The sequence below is a fragment of the Toxorhynchites rutilus genome, chromosome 1, assembly GCF_029784135.1.
Source record: "Toxorhynchites rutilus septentrionalis strain SRP chromosome 1, ASM2978413v1, whole genome shotgun sequence".
Taxonomy (NCBI): Eukaryota; Metazoa; Arthropoda; class Insecta; order Diptera; family Culicidae; genus Toxorhynchites; species Toxorhynchites rutilus.
In genome coordinates this window covers 157592260-157600657 of record NC_073744.1, presented here as the reverse complement: position 1 = coordinate 157600657, position 8398 = coordinate 157592260, and positions in this window count along the sequence as shown.

The following is an 8398-nucleotide window of genomic DNA, read 5'->3' as shown; positions in this document are numbered from 1 at the left end:
GTACGTTGTATCGAATTGTACGTTATATCGAAGCATAATAAAGTACTCACAAACGTAGTCTTTAATACCATTATTGTGTTGCTGTTTTAGTAAAGTTAATGAATAAAGCATAGTTCATCTTACATCTGGACGCATTAAAACGGGTCTATCTCGGAGTTATGTGAACGAAATAAAAATGTTATGGACTCAAAATGTAGGTCTTTTATTGCACTTTAAAGGAAAAATAACAAAAAAATTATTCCAATGTGGTTTTGATGAAATCTCGAACTTTTCGGCGAATACCACTCATCATAGTTTGGACACCCTGTTCGCTGACCTCAGCGGCCATTTTGTTCCACCATCTCTTCATCTCTGTTGCATCCCGAGTCGTCCTACCATTCTTCTTCATCTTCTGCTTGGCAATTGCCCAATATTTTTCGATAGGGCGGAATTGAAGGCAGTTGGGTGGGTTGATGTCCTTTTCGACAAAATCCACCCCGTTGTCTCGATACCACTGTAGTACCTTGCCAAATCTGGCCAAAACTTTACTGGTCCTTTGTGAGATCTAATGTACGGAAGAATACGTTTTCTCAGGCACTCCTCCTTGTACATTTTGGAGTCCATGGTCTTGTTTGTCACAAAAACCGGGGTTTTTCGTCCGCAGCTGCAAATACCTTGCCTGATCAAACACTTTCTTGCAAACTTATCGACAAAAACGAATTTGAACTTGTGGCTTTATAAAATTTTTGGCCTGGAAGCTGCCCAAAATCCATCTTCACGTACGTTTCGGCATCCATGAGGATGCATCCGTCGTACTTCGTTAGAACCTTGTTGTATAACTTCCGGGCACGTCCTTTGGCTACTACATTCTGCTTCAATGTCCGGTTTGGTTGCTTATTGGCCCGATAAGATCGTATTCCTTCGCGCAGACGAATCCTTCCGACGGTGCACCGGTCGGCATTGAATTTCTTGGCGATGTCATAGTCCGACTGCCCTGGGTTTGCCTTGATCGTTCTCAACACTTTCAAATGCAGTTTCCGATCCTTAGTTCCACTATAACGCTAGGTATGAACCTGCCGATCGATAGTATGCATCTCACGGAAACGTTTGAGAACGCTACACACGGTCGATTTGGCAATTTTCAACGATTTCGCGATTTTTGAACCTGACCACGTCGGGTTTTTGACATGGGTGTCCAAAATTAATTTTCGTTTCGCGGCTTCCATCACGTGTAACTTTTTTGAAACAAAACGAATCGTAATGAAATTTTCAGCACTGATAGAGGGAACATTCCAAAACAAAGTGCTGTCAAAACATCCTAGATCCAACCACTAGGAACGCAGTGGTATAATATACAGTGCGTCCAGATTTAAGATGAACTATGCTTTAACTTCAATCAGAAGACGAAGCCAGCCTTTCTCATGATGTTTCCCTTCGTACTGTTGTTTAAAGCATGATTCACTTAGAATCCGGAATCAAAAACCCAGTTGTATTTCGGGATTGATTGAAGATACAAAACCTGTTTTAGCATCACAATACAGATAATTCATTGTTCTATCGAAAAAAAATAAATATTGAATTTTTTTTTTCCTTTACACTTTGGAAATGTGTACGTTATATCGGGTGAAGTTATATCGAATTTTCCCTGTATTTGGTTGAGACACTTAACGGTAGATATGTTATACCAGTTATATGCACTGCAGTTATTGCATCATTATGTAGGCAGATTTATATTGCTTCAAAACTCTCATTCACATCGGGCGTTGATAATCTACTATTAGCTCAAAATGAAATTCTGTTACATTCACTTCGAGGTAGAGCACGTACGCCCCAATAGCGTAGCGAGCAAAACCAGTAGTTTCGTAATCCTTACAAAACGAAACAAAAAGAAAACCCATAACCAAAGCATAGCGGGAGATCGTTTGACTTTTGCGAGCTCAAGCCGCGACTACTGCATTTATGCAGTGTAGTTTTGTCGACTCTCTTCCCATCCGGTCCAGACGTCTCCAGCATGACTTGTGTCTCCCAGGAAAAATGCTGCCGCCGCTCAGCTAAGTGGGAAAGAACAAATTTACTTTCTCCTTATTTTATTTGGCAGCAATTGTTGAGCGTTATGGAAATGTATGCGCTTCATTCGCTTCGCCTTGTCTTGTGCAGCTAACTGTGCATACATTCGTTGACTTTGGCGCGTTGGAAAAGTTGCACTAAATTATGTTGCTTGTCACGGCTGGTTGGCTGCTGCTGTAAATCGGTGCGCTTCGAAGGACATACACATGGGACTGAGGAGCGAACATAGAAAAAGAAAAAAAAAACGAGGTTACACTTGTTGACCTGTGCCTGTTGATCCCTCTGACCGGGGATTACTCACGATGAATACGTGTAGATTTGCATAATTTCCTTTCCCACTCGAAGGGTCGAACCGTTTCGGAGTTTATAATTAAACATGCGCTCTGGTTCGAATTTTATTTTTTTAATCAATCGTAACACCACAAAGTGGTGGCACAACACATCTGGCGGAGGGTTATGCCGGAGAGTGCAAAAGTGTCACCTCCGGAACAATTCGACTGTCAACTTGTCACCGGATCCGACAGTCTGATCCTCGTTGACACTTTACAACCTTCGTGCTCAGTCGCACTGTTATCGGACTCACTTGTCTCGCAGAACCGAGGGATTAGTGCCGAGTCCCATCCCGCTAACCCTCCGACACCCCTCTATTGTCATTCGAGGACAGAATAAATAAATTAGAGATGAAAAAAGGAAGAGCAAACACCACCCGTGAAACAGGTTGTGTGATGTGGAAGCGCTCTCGTTTCGCTGGAAGCAAAATTCAATTACCTAAATCCCGGCAAGAAAGCCATACTCTAGAAAGTGGATATCCTTTGTTCGGGACTGTTTTGGCTGCCAAAGGCTACACAGTTACATCGGCGAAATAAGGACGACGAAACACACAATAAAGGAACCAGCTTCCAATACAAAAACGCACAGAATAACATGTGTTTGGTACCCCCGAAAGGCAAAATAGAGAACCCGAGCCCGATTGAAAGAAAACAAAGTTGTAGCCTAAGTGATCTTTAACCGTCTCGACTCTCGAGAGGGATGACCCCGAGAGCTGAACCCTCCTCCGTTCCAAATCGGCTGCATGCATTGTATCGATGCAACGGTTTGGTCGAAATGTTTTCCCAAAGTCTCTATGGTTACACATGGATACGCATAATCGGATTAAATAATTGTATCGGATTTTACTCGCATTTGTACACATTTATATACGTTTATTTTCGGTCTCTTCGCTTTCGCTATTTTTATTCCGGGGGCTCCACTTTTTATGCTGCTTGAAGCATAATAAAAGAAATAAAGATCTAGAGCTGGTGGGCTGTTATGAGAGCATTTACACACATGCCACTGTCGATGGATTCTGTTTTGTTTATGGAACCGTCAGAATCCACTGGGCTCCAGTTTCAATGAATGTTTTTTTTTTTTTTAATTTCTCAATATTTAAATTAAAGGGTCATTTATTAGGGCTTAAAACCTCGCCTAAAAAGCGTAGCACGAGGCAGAAGTCTCTCGTGATTTCGAATGGATTATTGATTATCTCTTGTTTAGGGTTGGTGTTTCCAACAATTTATTTTTTTTCCAATCTCCTTTTGGCTCGATGAGATTTCGAGGATTGTTGATTATAACTAGAAAATTCGTATTTGGTTATGTCTTCTGGTTGAGACGAGTGTCGGAAGAGGAAGGAGATTGTTAATGAGGCTTTTTTTTGTTTTCAATCACATCAGGATTCATAATTTGTGGCTAAAATTTTTTATTAACATACAAAAATTCTAAGTTTCAGAAATTCATAAAATTCGATGTTTCACAAAGTTTGTCAAAAATAGTTTTACCATCTTGGACTCATTTTTTTGAATTTTCTACATGACTTCTATTTCATATGGAAAAAAATAAAAAAAAGCAAAACATGTATATTTAAAATATTGCAAGTTTTTTTTTTGTAAATAAAAAAAAGTACTAATTTTTTTTTCGGTGTATATTTTGTTCGCGTTTTAACATCAATACTCTATAACTCTTTCCAAGACACTATTTCGGTACGACTCATAGTTTTTAAGATATAAATTATCAAAGAATTTTCTTTTTATTTTTATTTATTTATTTAATTCACAAATACAACAGGCTACACATGCCCTAATGTATGATATAAAAAACTAAAACTAAAACTATTTTTCACTAAGCCTACTAAAACTAATACATAAGAAATTTCAAATTATGTAAGAGCAATAACATACAATTTTTTGAGGAACGAACGTGAAAGATGACAGTCAAAACAGGAGCTACAACGGTTAAACAAACGGCACATACTAGTCACAGGTTCATGGTATCCGTTATTTGTTCGTGTGGAGGAGATGTAGAGAAAATGACGAGAACGCAAGTTACGACGATTAACATTAAAGTTGATTAACCGGAGAAGCTCAGGACAGTCGATTCTAGCGGTAATGAAGTCCGAAGTAAATAGGACTTTGGCAACGTTTCTCCGTGAAACTAATGAGTTAATCCCTATTAGTTTGCATCGATCCTCGTAGCTAGGAAGATTTATTGGGTCATTCCATGGTAAATTGCTAAGTGCGAATCGGATGAATTTCCGCTGGATCGACTCAATTCGATGAACACTATTCTGGTAGTACGGCGACCACACCACACAAGCATACTCTAGAATCGACCGAACCAACGAGCAATAGAGAGTCTTGATACAGTGCACGTCCTTGAATCGCTTTGTGACGCGGAAGATAAATCCAAGTGTTCTGGACGCTTTAGCGATGATATAGGATACGTGGTCGCGAAAAGTGAGTTTCGAATCCAGCATAACGCCGAGATCCTTAATGGTACTGACACGATCCAATTTAACACCATGCAGCTTATATTCGAAGATTATCGACGAACGCTTGCGTGAGAACGATATTACCGAACACTTTGATGGATTCAAAAGCATCCTGTTGTTTGCACACCATTCGGCGAAGATGTTGAGTTGCTGTTGTAAAATCTCAGCATCTCCGATGCAGTTTACTGGGAGGAACAATTTGAAGTCATCTGCATACGAGAGTTTGAGACACTTCAAACTGAAATTTATATCGTTGAGATACAGTAAAAACAGGTAAGGACCTAGGTGACTGCCCTGAAGAACACCAGATGTTACCCGAAAAGGAGTGGATATTGTGTCGCCTATTTTCACTGACATAACGCGGTCAGTGAGGTAGGAGTGGAGCCATTTCAAAAGTGGACCGTTGAAACCAAGACGATGAAGCTTGGCTACTGCGATGTCGTGGTTGATAATATCAAACGCTGCAGAGAAATCTGTATATACCGCATCAATTTGTTTTCTCGATTCCAAAGAGCAGATAATGTACGACGTATATAGAACGAGATTAGTGACAGTTGATCTTTTGGGCATGAAACCATGTTGTTCTTCTGCGATGTAGTTGTTGCACGCATGCGATATGAAGTCCAGAATTATTATCTCGAATAGCTTAGAGATAGCGCATAGGGAAGCAATTCCTCTGTAGTTTCTGACGTCTTTTTTGCAACCCTTTTTAAATACTGGGAAGACAAATGATTTTTTCCATAGATTCGGAAATCTTCCGCAGAGAATGGAGCGGCGGAATAAGTTACTCAACGGTATCGAGAGGCTGCTAGAACACATCTTCAAGACGACAGACGGGATCCTATCGGGTCCGTAATTTGAAGATTTTTTCAATTTTTTACAGGCATCGTGTACAATAGCTGCATTGATCACGGGATAATATCTGACAGATGACAGGCTGGGTACGTTGTTCATAGCTACAGATACTTGATCGCAAGTAAGTTTTTCGTCGACAAAGACTCCGCTAAATTGTTTCCGGAACAACTCGCAGATACCTTCTCTGGTGGTAGCCACATCATTATCGCACATCATCGTAGTAGGCAAACCAATCTCTTTCCTCTGGCTGTCAACATAACTCCAGAAACCTCTTGGGTTGACACGCAAATTCATTTGTGTACGATTTTGATAAGCAACATACAACGCATTGTTCAATCGTTTGTAATTTTTGTTCGAAACTGAATACAGATTTTTCCAATAGTCACAGCGATATTGAGAAAATGTTTTCAGGTTGGATTTTTTGATTGACTTTAGTCGGTTCAAATTACGATTTGTCTACGGTGGAAAGGGCGTTTTACTAGTCATCCTTTTGGGAACGAACTGCTCAATTTCTTACTAAAATCGATACGCCCTTTTCAAAAGTTTTTTGAGTCCAAAAAAAACTCATATTTCCTCCAACACAAACGGAATGCAAACTTTCGTTCGAATCCAAAATACTCATGTTTTGTCATTTGTCGATTCCATTTGGAAATGCTGTACAGGTCGGACTCGATTATTCGGAATGTTGATTTTATTTTCACTCCGAATAATCGAATTTTCCGGTTAATCGAATCATACAAAAATTTAAAAGTAAATCTCTTGGTAAACATAAAATAATCATAATTTGCACTGAATTATTTGCAGTGTCGTAGTCAAAAATCGACTAACGCCTCCTGGGGGGAGGGGTAATGTTTTGAAAATCGAAAAACATATTCATCACCTTCTCACAACTTATTGATCAAAATATTATTCAAATGGTCAAGCAAAAGCTTATGCGTGAGCTTCTTGGATGCCAAGGAGAGTTCGATGATATTGTTAAGCGAGTCAACATTAGGGATGCTATGTTTTGGGTAGCCGAGGCTTGGAACGAGATACCGGCTGATTCCATTGCACAATGGTCCAGTAGATGCATTTAAGTGGAAATTAGCATTTAGAGTTTGACAGTTATTTTCTAGACAAAAACTGTCTTAGACAAAGGTGTTACTCATGATAGAGCGCTCTTTTTTATGTTGTCAAAAATAAGGTGACCAAAAATGGCGATGAAATAAAAATTCTAACTTTCTTATCTTTACAGATAGAGGTAAACATAGTTCTACAATGTTGTAGCTCCAATTATTTGAGACATCTTTGTAGAATAAAGTTTTTCTCTATCTCTTGAAATAACCGATATAGCGCCTTTTTTTCTAAGTTACGTTAGGGTCACCATGAAAAAAACTGTTGTACAACTTTTAGAGCTTATCGATACCAACATTTTGCGATACAGAACTTGTCTATATCTTAATCCTACTCAAAGTTATTGAGTAGATTGATTTCATGATTTCAATTTTAATTTACTCAAACACAAAAAATAACATAGTTTTGAAAATCACACATCATGTAGAAAGAAATATGCTTTTTCAAATGCCGCCAATAAACTTTGTTTACGTTTGCCCCAGAAGGAATGACAAACAAATTAGAAGAGCATGTTTTTTGGGAAGAAATATCAATAACTTTGAGTAAGGTTGAGATATTGACAAGTTCTCCATCGAAAAATATTTATATTAGTAAGCTCTAAAAGTCTTTCAAAGACAGTTTGCATGTAAAATTTAAAGCATAAAAGTTAGAGCAAAAAACAGTTTTTTTCCTGGTGACCGTAACGTAACTTAAGAAAAATGCGCTATATCGGTTATTTCAAGAGATAGAGAAAAACTTTGTTCTACAAAGATGTCTCAAATAATTGGAGCTACAACATTGTAAAACTATGTTTACCTCTATCTATAAAGATAAGAAAGTTAGAATTTTTATTTCATCGAAAATTTTGGTCACCCTATTATTGACAACATAAAAAAAGCGCTCTACCATGAGTAACAACTTTGTCTAAGATAGTTTTTGTCTAGAGAATAACTGTCGAGCTCTAAATGCTAATTTCCACTTAAATGCATCTCTTGGACCATTGTGCATTGTCAAGTCATGGAAAATGCTGATATCCCGTTATCGGTTGTAAAAGAATTCATACTTTCGATTTAGAAGGAATTGTTTGAACAGGACAATACCGTACACGATAAGGATGTGGAGTTTGAGGCCCTGATCGACGATGACATAGTCAACATTGTTTTGCATCCAAACACATATTTCTACGATGATGAAAATTCGTTTTCGGCTGCCGAGGGTGCGAATGCTGCATCAGTCTTGGAACTGCACTAGGTTGATGAAGATGAAGAGTTCAAAAATTGGGTTTCAAATGGAGCAGCCTTTTTTGGAATCGGAGAAGTTATTACTTTGGCTGAAGAAAACGGATTGCCATTGGGAAGACAATTCCTGCTGCGAGAATTACGTAAAATATTTTAGAGAAAAATGTTAATTTTCAATTCTTGCTTTGTTGCATATCAGAGTACCAATGAATGTATAGGAAAAAAGTGACTTCCGAATTTTCAAAAGAAACTTCCTGCAAAATATTCATTCGCACGAAAAAATACCCTATGCAAAATCTCAGCTCAATCGGACTTTATTAACTAATATCGCACAGTCGTCAAGTTTCAGTTTTTTGAAAACCGT